The 22,876-nt window shown below is 36.6% G+C and overlaps 1 protein-coding gene across 10 annotated transcripts in view; it reads right to left on the bottom strand.

Moving 5' to 3' along the window:
- The window catches only part of RALYL (RALY RNA binding protein like), a 431,518-nt gene that overhangs the window by 238,240 nt on the left and 170,402 nt on the right, over positions 1 to 22,876 (bottom strand). For 2 of the 10 annotated variants that reach the window (XM_084509636.1, XM_084509635.1), the window contains one exon: positions 10,633 to 10,816. The exons of the other annotated variants lie outside the window; for them this stretch is intronic. The gene's annotated coding sequence lies outside the window, so the exon portion shown is untranslated. The remainder of the gene's footprint in view (positions 1 to 10,632; positions 10,817 to 22,876) is intronic. 10 annotated transcript variants of the gene reach the window in all.

The raw sequence follows: 22,876 nt of genomic DNA, 5'->3' as shown, positions 1-22,876 counted from the left end.
TCAATGCCCTCGTCCAGATCATCGATGAAGATATTAAAGAGGACCGGCCCCAGCACCGAGCCCTGGGGAACGCCACTAGTGACTGGCCTCCAACTGTATTTGACTCCATTCACCACAACACTTTGGGCCCGGCTATCCAGCCAGTTTCTAACCCAACGAAGCATACGCCAGTCCATGCCATGAGCAGCCAGTTTCTTGAGGAGAATGCTGTGGGAAATGGTGTCAAAAGCCTTGCTGAAGTCAAGGTGGACCACATCCACAGCCTTTCCCTCATCTACAAAGTGCATCACTTTGTCATAGAAGGAGATCAGGTTTGTCAAGCAGGACCTGCCTTTCATAAACCCATGCTGACTGGGCCTGATCACCTGGTTGCCTTGTAAGTGCCACGTGATGACAATCAAGATAATCTGCTCCATGAGTTTCCCTGGCACTGAGGTCAAACTGACAGGCCTATAGTTCCCCGGGTCTGCCCTCCGGCCCTTCTTGTAGATGGGTGTCATGTTTGCTAGCTGCCAGCCAACTGGGACCTCCCCCGATAGCCAGGACTGTTGATAAATAATGGTAAGTGGCTTGACCAGTTCCTTTGCCAGTTCTCTCAGTAGCCTTGGGTGGATCCTATCTGAAATATGTAAGAATACTTGGATTTTGTAAATTATTTATTTACACGTAAATCCAAAGGCAAATTAGAACCATCATTTTTGATTTCATTTACTTCACATTGTCCCTTTCAGATGTCTGTCTTGGATATTTACACCTGAGGACCATATTGTGCATCTGACTCACAGGAAGAAAAGCTAGTACTGACAACCAAGTAATCCTGATATCTGACCCTAGCTCTGCCAGTAACTTTCCCAAAATGATGCAGTCACTGATGTATTGTGCTTTTATTTTATCTTATTCTTTTACTCCTTTTATTAAGTTTGTCTAGAGGTGTTTTCTTTTTTTTTCTTTTTTTTTTTTTTTTTTTTTTTCCTGGTCTTGCATGAACTGCATCTTTAAAACTCAAGTAAATCCACAAAATCTGCAAGCAGTGTGCGGTAAAACACATCAGTGCAGAGCCTTGTTTTAATCTTTTAGCTTATGCAGTACACCCTGAGCCAGTAACCCAAAATAATAGGCTGCCATTCACTACAAAACACCTGAATGTCTTTCTAGTCTATTTAGAAAGTCTACTCTATCTTTTCACACTAAATCTCATGTGCATATACCAAAGTTTAGGATTACAAAGGTATTCCTGAAACAAGTGATTCTCTCACCACTGGTAGTATGCAACAAGCTATCTTGAAATTTATTTCCTTGACAAACAATACAATAAATTGTGTCTATAGTGTGGCAATTGAATTTTACCCACATGATTATGAAAGTTTTCATCACATAGAAGAAGAATATAGGCATGATGTTATGATGTTTTTCTCCTTTGTCATCTCATCCTGATTTTTTTTTTTTTTTTTTTTTTTTTAAGCTTATAGTTCAATGTTTAGGACATTTTCTAGGATAATGGGAAACCTAATTCAGTTCTCTGCTGCTGAAAATTAGAATGTGTATCCTGTCTCCTGAGGGTGTTGTTGGGCCCTCTTAACAATCATTGTAACATGTGAACTTACATGTTTTACTTTCTACATCCCATTTCCTAGACTATCTTCAAAAAACATTTGACATTTACTTACTAGTTAAGTCTATGGGAATTCTCATGCTAAAAACTTAATAGGCACTTATCTTTTAATGCATAAGCAATTTTAATATCTATTTATTTTTTTTTTTCAGTTCTGTGTTGAGATTGGAAATAAATGAAACTTAGCATTGTAACATTGTCATTGTTACTGAGAGATCAGAAAGCCTTCACTATGCCCCATACAATAAATAAATAAATAAATAAAATGAAATAAATGCTCGGCAAGTTAAACAATGTATTAAAAGTAATGTGTTCAAATACTGTATATCACTGAGAACTCCAAAAATCATACTATATTTTCATTTTTGTCTTTCAAGTGCATTATATATATACATAAAATGTCTTCTTTTCCTCTTCACCATTTCATTTTGTGGAAAAACAAACAACAATTGGATGAGGAATTTTTCTCCAATATTTCTCGATCTTTGTATTATCAGCAGTAAGTTCTTCACTGGAGCAGGTAGATACAAGTGAAGTTTTTATTTAGTCTAGGATACTAGTAATTCTTGGTGAATTTATCTTTTTAATGTAGTAGATATTTGATGCCCAAACACAGTGATAATAGTCTTTGCTTAAATAAGTATTTTATTTACTTAAGGCTATTTTAGAGAATCAATTAAGCTAGCTCAATGAAATAACAATATGATGAAGATATTTTGCTAAAAGCATTATCTGAACATTAATCATACATATTAATATAGGTTTGTTTGTTTGTTTTTGATGCAAACCATACAAAAACCTTTGTCAACATATCTTTTGTAGCAGTACGTTATTTAAGCAAATGGTGATTTTCCAGGACAATGCCTAATAGTTTCATGTCATCATGTAACAGCCTCTGAGACCCAAATCTATGTACACTTGAATGCTATAATTTGGTGCTGGCTTTTTCTTCTTGTTCTTGGTTAACCCCCTTGTAAAGACACAAGTGTAAGATATAATTCTTTCCTTGTACTGACTGGAAAAAAAAAACTCTAATATTTTCACCATCTGTCTCCTAAACCATCTGTCTCATATCTATTTCACTCTGCCAGAGCCTTTTAACCTCATTTTTCACTTGATTCCATTCTGTTTCTTCTATTTGGCTGAGTCCTTCCTACAACCTTTCCTCCTCCTCAACCTTTTTTTTTTTTTTTTTTTTTTTTTTTTTTCCCCTCAGCACTAAAATCAAATTTTCCAGTGCTTTTGTCTTCTCTTCATGAGGGCCTATCTAGATGCTGTCTGATTTATTTATACTGTGTGTGTGTGTGTAAATATATATATATTTTTTTTCTGGGTTGTACCTAAAAGAGTGCGGTCTTGTAAGCACTGAGTACATAGTACCTGAGGTGAACATACTCTGTCATTCTATCAGGAACTAACTTTATTGCTATTCTGAGTGACACAGTGGCCCTGCCAAAGTCAGTGGAAAACAAAACAAAACAAAAAACCATGAACCGTAATAAAACTGAATATTTACCTGTCTACGTACTTTGAAAGGAACAGCATTGGATCTTTAAGCTGTACAACATTTTTAAAGACTAGAAAAATACGACTGTGGTAAAATTAAGCATGCAATACTTGACTTTTTCTTCCCACATTAGATGAACTGAAACAGGGAAAAAAAAAAAGGAAAATATTTCCACATATTTTTCAAAACTCAGAGTGGATTATGATTTAATTTGAAGCCAAAAGATACAGACCTTCAAAGATTATTTTTAGAAACACCAGTGGAAAATAAATCACTAAAATCCAGAATATTTTAGATAAATATGCTATATAAAATATACTTTATTACAGTATAAAGTATATATATACATATATAAAGTATGTATATGAAGTATATACTTTATATACTTTAAATATATCTCCTTTGTATCACAGGAGATAGGAAAAAAAATGAGTGTAAAGAGACATCCCTATGAATCTTATATATTTTTTCTATTGATTACATTCAATCTCCTACATCACATTGTAGAGCTGTAAAGTATCTAGTAGGAGTGCAGTGAAAACTAGTTAAAGTAAATAATTTGCAAATGAATAATTTATCCTTCAAATTTTCTACCCTTTAAAGATTTTTCTAAAGCTCTTCCTGTCATAATATCTAACCTCTAGTCTAAAGGATGGGATAATTAGAAGAATTCATTACTAACATAACTCTGCTTTAAATGACAGTGAATCTTTCATTGACTTATCTAGGGCAGGAAAGAATATAAACTGAAGGGAGAGATTTTTTGATGTTTCTGTGTTTCCCCCCCAAGTGAATACAAACAGATTCACTTTAAGATTTGGTATTTGACAACAGTTAAAAGTAGATTTTTGAAAGCATTTGACTTTCAATATTAAATATATATATATATATATAAACTTTATCTAGTTCATCTAGATTTAATTTGTTCTAGTATTACCAATGTTATTGTTTCCTTCCAGTTGACTTTTAGTGTGTTTCTTCCATGAAATTTGCTTGGGAAACTCAAATAAGTGTTTGAAATCTTTCATAACAATGAAATTTGTGTATGAGAGTTGAAATACAAAAAGACCACAGAAGCAACCGAAGCTAAATATAAATGTGCATGGAAGTCAGTTCTTCCATGGAAGAAAGTTGCTTTTGTTATTTTCTTTACTTTAACTGATCAGCTTTAGCAGCTCAGATTGATTATTTTCAGTCCATGTTATTCTGTCATCCTAATTACAACATGTGATACTGGACTTATCGACAAATATTAATTATTTGACAGAGCTAATCATTTTGAAACTAAAGTATACTCAGCAGGGACAATCACTGGTCTTTCAATATGCAAGTCTCAGTTCTCCAACTGCAGGGCATTCAACATCAACTGTTTGATTTCCATTAGTATTGCTAGTTATTCTCCTAATATAATAATGTGTTTTAATACTCATTTGGGAAAATAAATATATAAATAAATATTCCTTTAAAAAACATCTTATTCTTTTCCAAATGTGCACAGCTGTTTTATTAGTAGTACCATACCAGCAGTACATTTGTGTAAGTGATGATAACTGTCAAGTAAGGAAAAAACTGCATGTCAATTCTGGCATATGTTAAATCAGTCCTTTTGAAGAAAATGATCACTGGAATAATTTTAAATTCTGAGAGTGAGCTGTAGCTGAGAAACATCATTATCTTCATTAATAACTGCTAAAATTTAAAATAATCTTTTATCATTTTTATCCATACCTACAAAACAAGAAGAACATCTAAATGTTTTCTCTGAAATTGATTATGTAGTTATTACAGATGTTCTTACAAGCTATTCAACTCCTGATAACTGGGAAATTTTACCAGGTGTAGAGTGGAAAATAGAAGGGAATATCAAGAAGTATAAGTAACATTTTGAAGAGAAATTGGAATAATCTCTGCTCTCTTAAGCTAGAACATATTGAATTTATGTAGAAATTTGAATTTATGTAGGAATCTATATACTTAGAGGAAAAAATGTCGTGATTTAATGTTTTTTATTGTTACATTTTTATATTTTTAATTGTAGAAAAAGGTAGGACCATTAAGAAGAAAGAGTATTTGACAAAATTATTACTAGTCCCTTCCTTCATTTTAATCAAGTGACTTTCAAGCCTATCTTTAATCTTTCCATAAATGAAGTTAAGTGCTATCAGCTTTTATAAAATGAAAAGTGTCTTCACAACAAAATTGTTGATTGTCACAGTTGGAGAAGGATCTGGATGAAATTTCACAACATGGGTATTTCTCAAAAGTAATCTCCTCAGATGTTTCCAATAGTTTTTATTGATCTATTTCTTCTTCTGTCTGTCAATCTTTCCAAAGGATATAATAAAAAATAAGTGTAAAGAAACATATTTAAGGAAGAGTGGAAAATTTCTGGCTTTTTTTTTTTTTTTTTTTTAATACATATTGGTAATCTAAAAATAACAACTTACTATTTGATTCATTTTCCTCTTTTCTCAATATGTTGACAATACTCTGAACAAGCTATCCATTTTGAAATGGTGATGTTCTTTTGGATATTAAGGTCTTTAATCCATCATGAACTAGGAGTTTTGTGTATATGCATCTTCACAACTTCAACAAATGTTGTAGTTCTGCAGCATTTCTTGCTTTCCTTGCTGCAGTGGTAGATCAGAGACCTGTGAAATACTGTTACTAACACCTAAGGTAGATCCTTCAGTCTACTCTCTAAGGAGAGTAAAGATGACTGAAACAGTCAAAAATATTGTTCTCCTTTTTTTTTTTTTTTATCTTCCTCCTGTCTGACCATTAAATCCTGAGGTTTGGAACTTACATATTTAGGCTGTTTGATGTGAGTGTGAAAGTTAACATTAATCTACATAAAGATATGATTAATACAGTACAGAATTAGTTAGTCGCTAATTCACAGATTTGAAATAATCTTGTCCAGAAAAACAATTGTTTTGCAAAGCATACACATTTAGAAGTGTTTCTGCACAGCTTAATATCTGGCTACTGAAACAATTGCTCCCAATAAGTTACCTAGAAAAAAGGGAAAATATCTAATGTAACATTTTCAATTTGTTCATATGTTGGATATGTAAAATTATCTCCCACCTCCAGATCTGGTCTTGGAAAGAGAATCACAATAGAAAAACTTTAGGCAAGGCCTGTTCTCTACAGGAGGCAAAACTTGCCAAACCTTCCCAAACAGAGTGAGAGGACAACTTTTTCTTCAATACTAGCTTGCTAAATCGCAGTTTAATTTTAAATTTCATGCAAAAGCAACTTAAACATGTAATTTCCTGAACCTCTGATAAGGAAATTTATTCCCTGACCATTAGAACTCTATGAAAATGTATCACATCTCTCTCTGGTTTCTATGTCTCTGTAACTTCTTTCCTCAACTACACTTAGACTGAGGACTAAAGAAAAACACCTTCAAAATGCTAGAAACTGTTCCTAAACCAAGGGCACCACTTGGCAGAAGGACAGCTTAAAATATTCAGAAACAATTAGTATTCCATTGTCCTTGATGCAGAATCTTGAAATATAGGAGGTTTGGGAAGAGTGAAATGTAGCAGAATTGCAGAAAGCACAGTGATGGCAAATGTAAAAATATTAGCTCTTTCTCAAGCAACTCGGCTGTAAGGATTATAAAACAACTGATATGAGCTTGGTTAATGATCCTTTAAATTCAGATATACTTTTTCCTTCTCTCAACATATATTTTATGGAGTCAAACATATAGTAAACACTCTTTAAATTGTATATGTATTGAAGTCATGTACAATGTACTTTTTTCTAGCTGGTGAGACCTAAAGAACTGTTAAAAAGTAACAACTTTCAAACAGAGGTACAGTTTTAGTTATTCTATAATTATATAATCAAATAAATGACATAAAAGGTGCTAAGGAATACCTGTTCCATATTCTCATATCAAAATCTGTTCCAGGAAAAAACTTTGAAGACTTTGCAATTTGTTGCTGATTAAAGTGAGGAAAACAAACAAACAAAAACACAACAAAACATAAAAATAGATAGAATCATAGAATCATAGAATATCCTGAGTTGGAAGGGACCCTTAAGGATCATCAAGTCCAACTCTTGACACCACACAGGTCTACCCAAAAGTTCAGACCATGTGACTAAGTGCACAGTCCAATCTCTTCTTAAATTCAGACAGGCTCGGTGCAGTGACCACTTCCCTGGGGAGCCTGTTCCAGTGTGCAACCACCCTCTCTGTGAAGAACCCCCTCCTGATGTCAAGCCTAAATTTCCCCTGCCTCAGCTTAACCCCGTTCCCGTGGGTCCTGTCACTGGTGTTAATGGAAAAAAGGTCTCCTGCCTCTCGACACCCCCTTACAAGGAAGTTGTAGACTGTGATGAGGTCTCCCCTCAGCCTCCTCTTCTCCAGGCTGAATAGGCCCAGTGACCTCAGCCGTTCTTCGTACGTCTTCCCCTCCAGGCCTTTCACCATCTTCGTAGCCCTCCTCTGGACACTCTCCAACAGTTTCATGTCCTTTTTATACTGTGGTGCCCAGAACTGCACACAGTACTCGAGGTGAGGCCGCACCAGCGCAGAGTAGAGCGGGACAATCACCTCCCTTGACCTACTAGCGATGCCGTGCTTGATGCACCCCAGGACACGGTTGGCCCTCCTGGCTGCCAGGGCACACTGCTGGCTCACATTCAACTTGCTGTCTACCACGACCCCCAGATCCCTCTCTTCTAGGCTGCTCTCCAGTGTCTCATCGCCCAGTCTGTACATGCAGCCAGGGTTTCCCCGTCCCAGGTGCAGGACCCAGCACTTGCTCTTATTGAACTTCATGCGGTTGGTGATCGCCCAGCTCTCCAACCTATCCAGATCCCTCTGCAAGGCCTTTCCACCCTCATTCGAGTCCACAACTCCTCCAAGTTTGGTGTCATCAGCAAACTTGCTCAAAATACCTTCTATTCCTACATCCAGATCGTTTATAAAAATATTGAAAAGTACCAGCCCTAAAATGGAGCCTTGAGGGACCCCACTGGTGACCGCCCGCCAGCCTGACGCAGCCCCATTTACCATAACCCTCTGGGCCCTGCCCGTTAGCCAATTGCTCACCCATCGTATGATGTTTTTATTTAGCTGTATGGTGGACATTTTGTCCAGTAGGATCCTATGGGAAACCGTGTCAAAAGCCTTACTGAAGTCCAAAAAAGTCACATCAGCTGGTTTCCCTTGGTCCACCATACAGGTGATCTTATCATAAAAGGAAATCAGGTTAGTTAGGCAGGACCTACCCTTCACAAACCCATGCTGGCTGGGACCAGTGACTGCTTTGTCCCCCAGGTGCACCTCAATAAGTTCGAGAACCATCTTCTCCATGATTTTACCAGGCACTGACGTGAGACTGACAGGCCTGTAATTGCTAGGGTCTTCTTTCTGACCCTTCTTGAAAATTGGCACAACATTTGCCAGCTTCCAGTCTACCAGGACCTCTCCAAATTCCCAGGATCGTTGAAAAATAATTGAGAGAGGTTCCGCGATGACGTCCGCCAGCTCTTTCAGCACCTGGGGATGAATCCCATCCGGACCCATGGACTTGTAGGGATCCAGGTGGAGTAGCAAATCCCACACACGTTCAGGGTCGGTTGGGAGTTTGACATTCCCACCGTCCCGGTCCTCCAGCTCAGGGCACCCTTGGTCCCGAAGCCCATCATCGGCATTGAAGACAGAGGCAAAGAAGGCATTAAGTGTCTCTGCTTTGCCTATGTCATTGTCTGTGAGGAGACCTTCCCTATCAAGGAGCGGCCCTATGTATTCTTTAGTTCTCCTTTTTCCATTCACATATCTAAAAAAACCCTTTTTATTTTCTCTCACAGACACAGCCAGCTTCAACTCTAGGTGTGCTTTGGCCACATGAACTTTCTCCCTACAAACACGAACAGCATCCCTGTATTCTTTCCATGACACCTGGCCCTCCTTCTAGTAGCGAAACACTCTCTGTTTCCGCCTAATCTCCATTAGAACGTTCCTGGTCAGCCACGCCGGCCTCCTGCCCCGCCTGCCTGACTTGCGATATTTAGGAATTGCCTGATCTTGTGCTTCTAGGAGGCATCACTTAAAGAATGACCAGCACTGGTGGACATCGAGGCCTTCAAGAGCAGTTTCCCAGGGGACCTTGCTGACTAGTTCCCTGAGCAGCCTGAAGTCCGCTTTCCCCATATCTAGGGATGAGGTTTTGGTGGCACTTTTCCTTCTGTCACCATAAATTTTGAACTCAACCACTTCATGGTCACTATGACAGAGGCGGCAACCAATCACCACATCTCCCACCAGACCCTCTCTGTTTTCTAGCAACAGGTCTAGGAGGGCACCTTTCCTAGTTGGCTCCGTTAGCAACTGCACCAAGAAGTTATCATCTAGGTGCTTCATGAACCTCCTGGACTTGCTCGTGTCAGCCGTGTGGCACTCCCAGTTAACGTCTGGCAAGTTGAAGTCCCCCATAAGGACAAGGGGAGTTAATCTCGAGGCCTCTCTTAGTCCTGGCCAGGCGGTCTGTAATAGACTCCCACAACAACATCCCCTTTATTCGTTCGTCCCTTGATCCTTACCCAGAGGCTCTCAACTTTGCCATTGCCGACCTGATAGTTCAGGTCAATTTAAAACAAAAATATTTTTTCCCTCTTAGGCCAAAATGAAAAAGTAGGGGCAATGTAATGTTTTGTATAAAAGCTAGGAAAAAAAAAAAAAAAAGTATTTTAGGAAGGGTCTCTCTATACACATATATTATATATATCTATATTATCCTCTCTCCATTTTCCAAGCTGAATATGATAAATTTGACATAAGGTTAAGTGAAGCTGTTTAAAATTTTTTCAAAAAATATTCCACATTTGCAAAGTTGCATCACCTCATAAACATTAATGGATTTGCTTTCAGAACATCTTCTGTGAAAGAGGTTTTCTATTCCAGTATAACAATGAACTAGCAAACTCATATAATTGGAATTATTTTCTCAGAATATCTTTATATAAATATAGACTCAGTCTTAAGTCCTGATCTAGTGCTTACACACAAATGCAATACATAAGAAATATAGCTGAAGTGGTTAAAAGAAAAGCTTAAAGGAGAATGAAGATCCTTTTAAGAGAATGTGTCCATTAGCTAAGGACTATTTCTCATGAAATCTCTCTTATTATTATTTTGCTTCATTCCCTTTTGATATCTGTTAACTAAAGTTGTCACCAAGGATGTTCACAGTGTGAGGGCAACTTTAAAAGGATGCACACAAGGTTACCTACACTTGGGTGAACCTTATTCCATTCTGGTTTTGCCTCTTCAACAAGGTTCAACAATTAAAAAAAATATATATATTATTTATTTTATTTTTTAAAGAAAATTCAATCAGTTCAATCCTCACCAATATTTATACAGTTGCACAGTATACAGATTGCACAGTATGCACTGTAGGCATTTACAAGTACCGTGATATTATACAGTATTTCAAAATAAACATAAGTACTACAGGCACCATGTCAATTATAAACTTACAGATGGCTGATTGCGAAAAGCCATTAGATAGTCTGAGTCCAAGTAGCAGCAACTTCTGAGTGAAATAATGTGATGAATTATACCCATTTCTTACGTCATTTTGGATTTTTTTCTTTCCTTCTAAGAGCAGTCAGAACAGCAAACGACCTTCCTGTTCCCCATCACAACCCCTCATGACACACCACTGGGAAAAAAAAAAAAAAAAAAAAAGTAGAAAATATACCCATATGACATTCCTAATTGTTCAGCCTCTCCAAAGTTCTAACCAAATTATCTTCTCATCAGTATTTCTAGTAATGTTTTCAGTGAATGCTTGTGATTGCACAAGGCTGATATTGCCAAACGCGTCAACCTGGATAAAGAAAATTAAAAACATGTCTGCTGGAGCTTGTATCTACAGTGCAAAAAGAAGCACTAGCATAGTTGCTCTAGGAGCTACTACAGTCTGGGATTCCCTCTTTTTATCCTGACCTAGAAGAATGGAGCAGGAGCTCTCCACAACCCCCAAGAGCACAGTGTCAGCCACAGGCAACCAGAAGGAAACAGTTGTTCTTCAATGTCATAGTAAGGCAGTCTCTTCATACCCAAAGCTCCCATTGAATTATTTTTTATTTATGAATTATTTAGGATACCACCTGGTAATTATAAAAGAATTAAAACAGAAACATAACAGTGCTTGATAGAATGATTTGGTTTAACATGATTTCTGGAAATGAAATTAGCTTCAGCTTTTCATCTTTCATTGTTGTTTCCTACCTTCCCTCCTTGTGTTTTTTAACAAATGTAGCTGCTTCTTTCTCTAATTTTCCTTCATGATCTCTGTTCTCTCATTGGAAATGCACAGAACCTCTTTATTTAAAGATGTTTTCCCCTTCAGCTGACTGCCACTCTGGGACCCATTGAAATGAGGTAGTTAACAAGCAAGGGAATTTGCTGCAGCTGAGCAACTGTTCTTACTGAATAACAGAAACATGTCAGTGTCATACATTAACTATGAAAGCAACCTTAGACTCAGTAGACATAATCAGAAACTTCCCTGGGTTATATTTTGTAATGTCACCAGCAAAAACTCTAGACTTCAAACAAGTAACTGCAAAAATACAATATACTGAAATCAAACTTTGATACACTAGGGGTCTAACTTTGAAAGGAAATAGAAAGCTCAACAAAGACAGTATCAAAATGGTTAAAAAACACAGCAGAAAAACAAGTTGAATTCAGGAAAAAACGTTTATAGATGGAGTAATTTTTCTCTCAGGAATGTGAAAACAAGAAAACGAGGAACTCTTAAGATTCTCAGGTGGCCTCTTCCTGCCCAAGAAATATTTTACTTAAAAAATTTCAAAAGCTTCTGTTTAAATCTGTGGTGAGAAATATTACTCATTCATTATGCGCACACACAAAAAAAATCCCAAGTTAGAAAAACAGTAGTGATACTAGAAACACTGCTTCTTTCACATGGAGTGCATTGTATTTATCTGTGGAGGAGTGAATCAGGTTTTGCAATAAAAATTATTGCATTTATTATTCTTTTCTCCTTAGTTGGAACCAGCAAAATAAATAAGTCTCCAGTGTGAGTGTAGTGAAAGCAATAGGATTCCAGAAAATCTATTTATTCTTTCTCTTCTTATGTTATTGTTACACAGTATGTGGTACTTAAATCAACTTTCTTTTGCCACATAATCACCAGTTTTCAGCTTCTCATTTCATACATGGTAAATTTTACTCTTCTAATTTGCTGGTGTACTGATGGGCATTTTTGGTGAAGTGGTTTTCCTAATTTTCTAGGTCATATACATTGGTCTGGGAAAGTTCACTCTTTATCAACATCTCTTAGAAAATGCAAAGCTCTGGATAATGTTATGTACCTTGAAGAATCTAGACCTAAGTGTCTCAAATTTTGACTCAAAATCAGTAGACACTTCTAATCTTTAATATTTCTGTGACCATAGGAAAATATAATAATGTCTTCTGCTAGTAATACAGCACAAAAAACACATTTTTTGGGTAGAGAACTCAACTAGTGTAGTGACCAGTGCAACAGCAAAACTTAAGAAGAAATGAAAAATTCTATATGCAAAATATGTTTTGTATGCCAAAGAGCCATTTTTGAAGAAACCAGAAAAAACAGTGACTATTGATACTTAACTGCATGCTCTCTATCCTGGGCACTGAATAAAGTAGTGATCAAGTGGAAATAAGCTACATGGAATAATTTAATCAAAAGACTGCTTAATGACATATAGCCCAAAGCAGTGCAAATTAGAATTGAAAGAATGCAGTGAAAAATCTGGCATTGCCCAACTTCTGAGATTAACTTTGCATCCTAACTAGAAACAAGCAAGTCAACAAACAAACCTCTAAAGACACAATTACTTCAAGCAATAGCACCGATACTAACTCTTTACAAAGCAGATAAATTCTCAGAGCTTCTCACTGGCAGCTGCACTTAAAACCAAAGTTATTTATTTCAGATTCTTTCTATGGCTATATATATTATTTTTAAACATATATAAGTTATTAACAAAAAACAAAAAACAAAAACCAAAAACTTTTCATAAGAGAGAAGTTGTTGAGAATTTCATTAAATTAATACTATTTAAACCTTTGTATGAGATGTTAAACCAACATCTCTGGTAACCAAATATAAACATGGTTTTTTATCCTGACCAATATTTACAGTAACACCCCTACAAGAAGCATTGTGTATTTCTGAAAATAAATTGAAGGTTTTTTTGTTTGTTTATTTTTTTATATTAATGGTTTTGGAGGAAACTCCTGATTCCAACAGGTTTTGAAACATATGTATGGAATAATTGCTGGAGGTGACTTATTGAGAATAAATATTTTTCTACATGTTAAGAGAAGGTTCAATGTTGAGGAAAATTCCAGGGTGAGATGTGGCAGATATGCAAGGAATCTTGCATATTCTGAATCTGTTAATCTGTTCCATGAGAGTCCCTCCCTGCAGTTGCTCACAATACTTTGACTAAGGAAATTCCTTTTCCACTTGACATTACAATATACCAATATATAGATGACATCCTGATAGGGAGAAAGAGCCAATAAAATGTAAGAAACACAATGGAATGCATTCAGGAAACACTAATTGAATTAGGATTGAAAATTCCAGACTCAAAGTGTCAGAGACCAGGGAAAGAAATTAAATTCCTGGTAGCCTGATGGATTAAAGGATCCACTTCTATTCCTCCAGATACCCTAGAAAAAAATAGAACAGGAACAGAGCCCCTGTAGCACAAAGGAGTTACTGCAAGTTTTGGGGAGCTTTGGGTTACTGGTGCCAACATATTCCTGACATTTCCATTATTGCTCGTCTCTTATAAAATTTGTTAAAAAAAAAAAATAATAATAATAATAAATGGGAATGGACTGAACAGCATACGAATGCATTAGAATTGTTAATAAAAGGACTGAGGCTATTCCAATAGCTTGGTCCTATACACCCAACCAATCCTACCCATGTAGATAAATGCTTAGTGAATATGGTTCACATTGCAGCCTATGGCAAAAGGAGCCAGAAGGACTGGAAAGACCACTAGAATTTAGCTCCCACTCTTTCAACAATACCAAAAGGAGATATTTCGACCTTGAGAAGGATTTGCTGTCTCTAGTCAGAATGGTAAAGCAGGCAGAACAGATAAAAGAGCAAGGCATTATCATTTGGGAACCTTTCCACCTCCTAGATGTAGTCAATAAGGGACTACATATGGACATATGGACATAAGTCCATAAGTCCAAAGTCCAGAATAGGCAATGGCAAGTATTGCCCAGAAACCCACAATTCATGAGTGGTATGCTTATCTGGAAGGAATTAATGAAATCATGCTGATTACCGAGGGTAATATTAAAATGTCTAAATTGCAAAAGAACATAGATGGTACTCTGTTGTTCTACAACAACAAGCCATCTCTGATTGGGGAAGTGCACCCTCTGAAGGAAGACAGTGATGTCACTAGGGTATGGTTCACTGGTGCATCATCTCATTAAGGGGGAACAATGAATGGAAATATAAAGCTGTAGCACTAGAATCAGCCACAGGACAAAGATTAAATGAAACAGATAAAGGGAGTACAGAGGTGGAAGAACTTAGAGCAGTCTTACTAGCCACACAACAAGGTGCTAACCATATTTACACTGATTCATATAATGTTTTTAAGGGAGCCACCAAATGGATAGGGCACTGTACAGTCAATGACTGACAGGTAAACAGAATCCCAGTTTGGGAAACTGATAGTTGGAAGCAATTGCTGGAGGTAGGAGAACAAAGTGCACAACATGAGTGGGAGAAGGGACATGATCATTCAAACTTGATTGCTGTCCAGTTTAACCAACAGATAGACAGCCTTATGTGACTGCAATAAATTAATGTCATAAATGATGATCAAGAATGGGAATGCTTACTTGAATAGTTAAACATTAAATGCAACCACACTGGACGAGACAATTTATATTGGGAAGGCATAGTCAGGGATGGTCTGTATCAGTTAAGATGTGTGAATGAGACATGACTGCCTGTTCACAATGTTGTTTGCAATTTAACAAGTGCCTCCCCCACATATCCTGGCAGTTTGATTATATTGGCCTGCTATGGCCCTCAGGGGCAAAAAATACATATTGGTTGGGGTGGAAGTAATCTCAGGAACAACCATGGCCAGAGATGCTACAGATGCCACAGGGGAAAATACAGTCCATAGTCTGAAGAAATGGTTTAGTACACTTCCCCTTCCAGAGGAGATTCAGAGTGATAACAGATCACACATTACAGCCAGGGTAGTACAAGACTGAGCAAAGGAGGAAGGAATCCAGTGGGTATTTCACACCCCACACTACCCACAAGCAAATGGTAAGAGAACAAATGGGTTGGTCAAGCATTTTGCTAAAACTTACAAACCTGTATGGCATCTATTTAAAAAAATGTCTAATGTCTATCTAATGTCATCTATCAATTAAATAATAGATGTAGCGGAGATGGTTGTCTGAAGATGAAAGCTTTTTGCACTTCTGCCATAACTGTGGTAACAAAAGCAGGTACAAAACCAGGGAAAGACCCTATTGGGTCTTATGTAGGCTGGTGAAAATGCCTTAGATTGGAACAGTACCAATGGTACTAACTACACCCCAAAATCCCTATGCATGGGAAGCCAGAGGTTGCTCAGAAAAAGTGCACTGAATGGATCTCACCTTCTTTTTGACACTGCTGGTTGAATACAATCAAACATATTTTCTTTGATTTTGTGTTCACAGGAATCCCAAGTGATCTGCATATGGACAGCTGGAGAATGATAAAACAGCAGGTTGAATTGATAATACTATGTTTTACCCTTACCTTAATGTAATTCCTTTTGGTTTGTAGCCGGAAGGGGCCAGAATGACCATGGTCCCAAGCTTATGTTAAATATACTGGGAGTATGGGACTATGCTGCATCAAAGAAAATTTAAACTTGGCCACTATGGTTATGCATGGGGCTGAAGTGTATTCCAAACATGAGTGGGCTGATTAATTCATAAAGTATATGGAATGCATGTACAACAGGGTGGTCATGAATCCATGCTTACACCAGCTATAATGGATACACATTTGGAACTCCCCCCCACAAATTTCTGAGTTTGTCTGTGGTAGCATTATGATACAGTTTTAACTTTTCTAAATGGGGGTTATAAAAAATGAGGACAAAGATCAGCAGATTCTATTTCCAATAGGGAAAAGCAGAGATACCATTTCAATAGGGTACCAACTTGAAAACAGCACAGAATACACACACAACAGCTTCCCAAATTACTACAAAATTTGCTGGGAGTAAGCTCAAATAGGACTTTGATCATGTACATGTCTGTCCCCATGGATGTGAATATTGGTACACTTTTACTATGTCTTGCTCAGTGCTTGTAATGTGTTCCTGGACTAATTTTGAGAGCCATTTCAGCATGGCACTCCAGTTCAAAACTGAAGTTAAACAGCTATTTTTACCAACTCAGCCTCATGTTGAGCTAATTCCTCACATCTTCCATACGGATCCTTACATAATTAAGAACATGGGACAACAACAAGTCCACTTTAACCCTAGCTGGTCTCTAAAAAGGGTAGAACTAGTGCTGCACATTGATATCTTAGAAATCAACTCAAAATGTACCACATTTTTGAAAACTGCTCACACTGACTGGTTGGCATGGTTACATGGACATTCTCTGAAACAATCTCTACGCATGCTACAAGATGCCACTGGGTTATTGGGAACAGGATTAGGCATATTAAATAACATAGATGCCAAGGTCCTAATGAGTAGAATAATTGCTATTACAGATAACCTAAGAAAATTGAAATGAACAATAAAATCACTCTTATCAGCCTTAAGAGTAAGTTAATGGCTTCTATCAGACATTTTACCCCATTGTTAACAAATTAAATAAAATGATCATCAATTAATTGTAAAGGCCCTCAGAAAAACCCAAAGTGATACCTCCCTTGCCTTGAGTTTCATCCAAGAGCAGTTATGGATACAGTCTGTAGAAGCAGCTATTATTAGAGAGGGAGAGGGAGGAACCTTACCTATTGAAATTTGAAAATTGATTTGGGATAATGCTTCAGAATTTGACAAGGAGTTTCAAGCACGGTAACAATTAGTCATCTTTACCTATTATGCAGAAAACAATAAGATTATTACCTTTATGCTTATACATAAACATATGCTAATGCATAAACAATGCCACAGTATGCTATATATATCCAATCATTGCATTAGGACTCAAACATAATGGAGCTATACTTTATCATAAGGAACATAAATTATGGACCCATCAAAAGGAAGGAAAGTGGCAGAAGATTGATGCAAATGCATGTACTGTGCATGAACAAAAAGGCTTAATTTGTGAAAATAACATGCTTGGGGCCCAAGATATCTGTCTGTATAAAGAAAAAAACATTTGGCATTTTGCAATACTTCCTAACAGAACTCCAGCAACTGTACTTGTATATATGGAGAAAGAATATGTTTGTATGAGAACCTGTTGTGATTCTATAGTTGTAGATACAAGTAATCACTCCAATGTTTGTGTTTGTAACTTTGACAAACCTCTAGGATGTTATTTTAGTTACTCATCTCCTGTCACCTCTTACCAATAGTTACAACCCAACTACATGCTAATTTACAACCTGCTGCCTACTCCTATTGGAATGAATCTCACCATGTTGGGAAGACTGCTACAAAAACGAAGACCTGAAGTGTCTGTTGAAGTGAGTTTGAGAAAATGGACAAAGCCCTCTGATTACTGTCCATCATGATGTAATAGAAATACATCTGGTACTGGAAAGAGTAAAGAAAATGGTGGGACACTTTTTTTGATGGTTGTCAACTGCCACAGGAATATTTAACAACTTGCTTCACTCTGTTGTTGTTTTATTAATACTCACTGTATTGTGTTTCGTATCGATAATTTCCATCTATGTTAAACTTTGGATTATAGTAAAACACCTAACTCATCTATGTGCTTCCCATGTAATTGATAATCCTCGCTACGACAAAACATGTGGTATGTTTTGAGACCCATCTCCAATTCCTTCTAAATATTGTGAAGCTTGAATGACTATAGTCATGGGGTGAATTATGTGGAGTAATTGCTGGAGGTGACTTATTGAAAGTAAATATTTTTCTACATCTTAAGAGAAGGTTCAGTGTGGAGGAAACTTCCAGGGTGAGATGCAGCAGATATGCAAGAAATCTATTCCATGATAGTACCCTTGGCAACATAGAATGCAACCTTAGGTATTGGTAACACCAGGGAAGCTTGGTGTGCTGAGTCTAAGAGATAGAGCACTGAGGGTGGAGTGGAGTGGAGATACTGCTGCTGGGCTCTGTGCTATCACTGCAGGGATGAGGAACTGGACAGTACCGTGGAACTGATGGACTTCATGGCCAGACCTGAGTCTAACTGATAACCAAATCATGTCCTTTGGGTGAACCTTGCTCATTATAATATCATAATGCCAAAACACACCTCCATCCCAAAGGCTATCTGCCTCCAAGGTACAACCACCCCTCACTGAGCATGCACTCTGAATTTCTCCAAGCCTATACCTTTAAACAAAAGTGAGAAAAAATTATACCAATCACAACAAAGACACATATGACCAGAATCACTCAAGTTCCACTTTAAAGTAAGAAAACAGTGTAAAAATATCTCAAGAGAAGGAAAATGTAAGGGAAGTGACCATCACAATGTTAGAAGGACATTGCTGCCTTCTGGGATCAGTCAATATCCTGAACTTCTCTTCCTCCCATAGGGGGGAAGATCTTACCTATTGGGTAAGATCTGAACTCTCAGTTATAAGTGCTTCCCTGGGAAACCTAAGTCTCTACTGAGTTGTTTCATAAGTTAGCACATGTGTTATTGGTTTTGTTTGTCATATTCTTGGCATATGCACATGCTTTGCAGACAGTGTATTTATCATCATCAGTCCAAAAGAACCCGTAATAAACTACACCAGTCATTTACTAAACTGAAAGTGTATTATGCTATTTGTGCATCCATGATTGGGATAATTTCGTATATTGAATGCAACCAGACTTATAGCACCAAATAGTGCATCACTCAGAATCTAAGCCCCTCTAATATCTGAGGACAAGCTGGAATGTAAGATGGGTTAGGTCTTGCCAAGCTTCCTTTAATGCAACTATATGCCAACTGCAAGATTCCAAATGTTTTGAGCTGCTTGTTTATAGGAAATGATTTAAATTTTAAAGTGACACTCTTAGAATCCCTTGTATGTGTCTCCTAGAATTTGAAACTTTACAATTTTTGATTTAAAATATATATGTTTTCATATATGGAGGCATAGAAAACAGATTATGAAAAAAGAACTGTCAAAAAACATTTTCAAAACAATTTATCATACTATAAACTGAGATGCAAAGAAAAAATATTTTATGAGCATATAATGAAACATATATATATATTTTTTTTTTTGGTCAGAAATAAAATCCAAACACAGAAGGATCCATGGTAATTAAACCGTCCAGGTTTAATTAATTAAATCATCCATGGTTTACATGTGTTGATGTAACAAAATAAACTAAATAAACCTTGTTAGTTTTAAAAAAAAAAGCTATGCAGTGGACTTTGATCTTCTCTTGTAATAAAATCTAAACAAATTTAGTATTCATGATAGATATTAAATATGTAATCTTCAAACTTTACTATACTTTCACAGTGGACTGAAGAGCTGCTTTGCAGCAAAGTGAAGATGGGGGAATCATGTTGCTGAATTACCTTTAACCTCCAGTTACCCAGCTAAATATTCCTGATGTTCTTTTTAGAAGCTCAGTTATGTTCATACCTCTGCTACCCCCTTTTTTTGTTGTTGTTCCATGAAGAAATAAAGCAAAACATTTACTAGATATCTGGCCAGAACATGCAAAGTAGTGCCACTGAAATACTTTTATTCACTGGAAAATGAGACTGAGTTGAAAAGACACTCCTAAAACCTTGTGTATTGGTGTGTAGGGAAGAAAAATGTCTTCAAAACATTACATTTTCACCACAGAAATAGATGTTTCACAACCTCCAGATGTTTATTTATTTATTTATTTATTTATTAATATGGATACTAAATAAGTTCCTTCAAATCTTGATAATACTCAAAATTCATCTGACTTGGAAAAAGCATATTTTATTTGTGCTCTAGAGTCCAGCTTCTGTGAATTGTGCCATTGAAAGGGCAGCAAACTACAGAATTAATTGTTAAAACTGTACAACAATTGCGCCCACCTCTAGAGCTTATTCATATCAGAATGACCAACAAAAGCAAAATACAATCAGAAAATAATCTGCAATATACATTTTACATCTATTACTTTCTAAGGCTTATTACATGTAAAAATCTGAAATACTGAATAAAGTTGCACCTAGAGAAGGACAATCAAGTCTATAATGACTGATTATGTTGAAACATGTAAGGCACAATGAAATATCCCTTGCAGGCTTGCACCTTTATGAAAGGAGTCAGCCTGGCTACCAGGAGTTGTGCAGAGTACCCTGCCAACCCAAGTTGGTTAGAGAGCAGAAAGGTATGTCTGCATGGTGGGCAGCTCCTAAACTAAATCACACACTTTAGGACAGGGAGTTGCTATTTTGAAAAATGCACTTTCTTACTCTAGATCAGATTAATTACATAGCTGAAATTCTATTTTAGTTTGCACTTTAAAAGGACACCTTATGGCAAGTTGGAAACATTCCACAATTGGACTTTAGGACACAAACAGTCACATCCATACTATCAGTTACATACAAATCATTTTCATAATTTCTCTTTTTGATTTTTCATAATAACATTGATTTGATAACGTTTGTGATCACTACATATTAAAAGATAAGAAATGAGATTCTAGATTTCAAGCGATTCTAGATTTCTCTCTCTCTAGATTCTAGATTTCTCTCTACCTTGAGAAAGTAAAAAAGAGTGAAGTAATTGACGCACTTACATGTGTAGTAAACAGAATGGTACCTGGAAATCTGTAGAAAAGCTATTACAATGCTTGTATTAAAAGAGAGGGAGAGAGAAAGAGAGAAGTTACAAAGGCACAGCTAGGAAATCACAAACTAATAATCTCTTAGACCTGCCAGAAGTGCCTGCTTTGGATAGATGGGTGCCTAGCTCATGTCATGGCCACAGGACAGATATAATGGGATGACTGAAATCAGCTGACATGATATTGGCGGTGCCACCAGACCTTTGAGACTTTGTTCAGTGTGTGGGATATTTAACACAAGAATAGTTGCTCTAATCTCTCATCCTGGGTGACAGCAGTACCGCCTCCCCTTCATTAAGCACTATCTCAGTCTCAGGCTTTGTTCTATGTGCAAGTAGCAAGGGATAATAATTACACTAATTTACATAGCCTATCAGTAAATTCAGTGTATCCGTAGATGAATTTACCTTTTCTATAAGAACTTAAGATCAGTTCTGCTACCTTCAGTCAAGCTGACTCACACGTTACTGTAGAAATAATCCCTGTTATTTCTATGGAACGTCAGAGCATGATAAACTGGATACAAGCTACAAGATCTAGCTAAATTATGTAAGTCTAAGAACTGTGTCTGGATAGTGGGGGGATTAAAAGGAGGTGAAAGAATATTGGTTTTCATTAAAATGTACAAGATCCTAAGGCACTACGATTTAGAAACAGAATATACAGACCAGCCAAAATTTAATGATATCCTAGAACTTAAAGAAATTTAATAAAATCAAATTGTTCCTTCATACAAATGAATTAATACCATTTCTTCTTTCTCAGAACTGGATGAAGAACTATTTTATTTTTGCAATCATTGTTCACCAATATAACTGCATAAATACATTTATGAATGTGCACTGGTCTGACGATCTGTGCTGGCGGTTTACTGCACCCTGCTTGGAAATTGCTCAGGGATCTGGGAGGTAGTTGGCAGCCAACACAACATGATGTGACCACAGTGGCCAATTCACAAAGCAAACAATCAGTTACACACAGCAAACTTCAAGCTGCAGAGGGAACACTTCCACAGTAATTCACAAATATTACTCTGCTAATGTATACTCAATAAGTAATTTGGACAGATATGTATCATACATGAACACAGAGATCACAGCAGAATGGAAAATGTACTTTTGACCTTGATAACTTCCAATGATAAAAGCAGAGATGAAATCATTTATACATTTACTCTACTGACATTTTTCAACTAACAGTATTGGATCTACAAATGCAAAAGAAAAACTTCAAATCCAAAAGAAATACATTCTTTGTAGCAAATGGGATAACAAGACAGGACATCTAGTTTACATACGGTTTGAAAAGAACTGGCAATTTGATATAACATTCTGGTCTGGTCTACTTTTATTAAGAGCCTACCTCTGGTAGGCACATTCTGTTGTTTACATTTAAAGAGCCATTTAAACCACATTTAATCTTACTTATACAACTAGCAGTTCTAATTATTCTGGATAATGTATTTTAACACATTTTATCACAGTAGATGCTTAGTTACTCAGGTACCTTAGTGAACTGATCTCCATCTTACATTATGGACATCATCTAAAATGAAAATATTGTTGAAAAATAAGCATCCAACATTTATATTCCTTCCAAAACCTCAGCTTGAGTGCATTCCAACAAATAAATACGTAATTAAATAAGAAGTAATCATTTTTACCACTCTGACACTTTCTCGAACACCATACAGTTTATCT

This window comes from Aythya ferina (genome assembly GCF_964211825.1).
Source record: "Aythya ferina genome assembly, chromosome: 2".
Lineage (NCBI taxonomy): Eukaryota > Metazoa > Chordata > Aves > Anseriformes > Anatidae > Aythya > Aythya ferina.
Note: the sequence above shows the minus strand (reverse complement) of the source record. Positions and strands in the feature narration are given on the sequence as shown.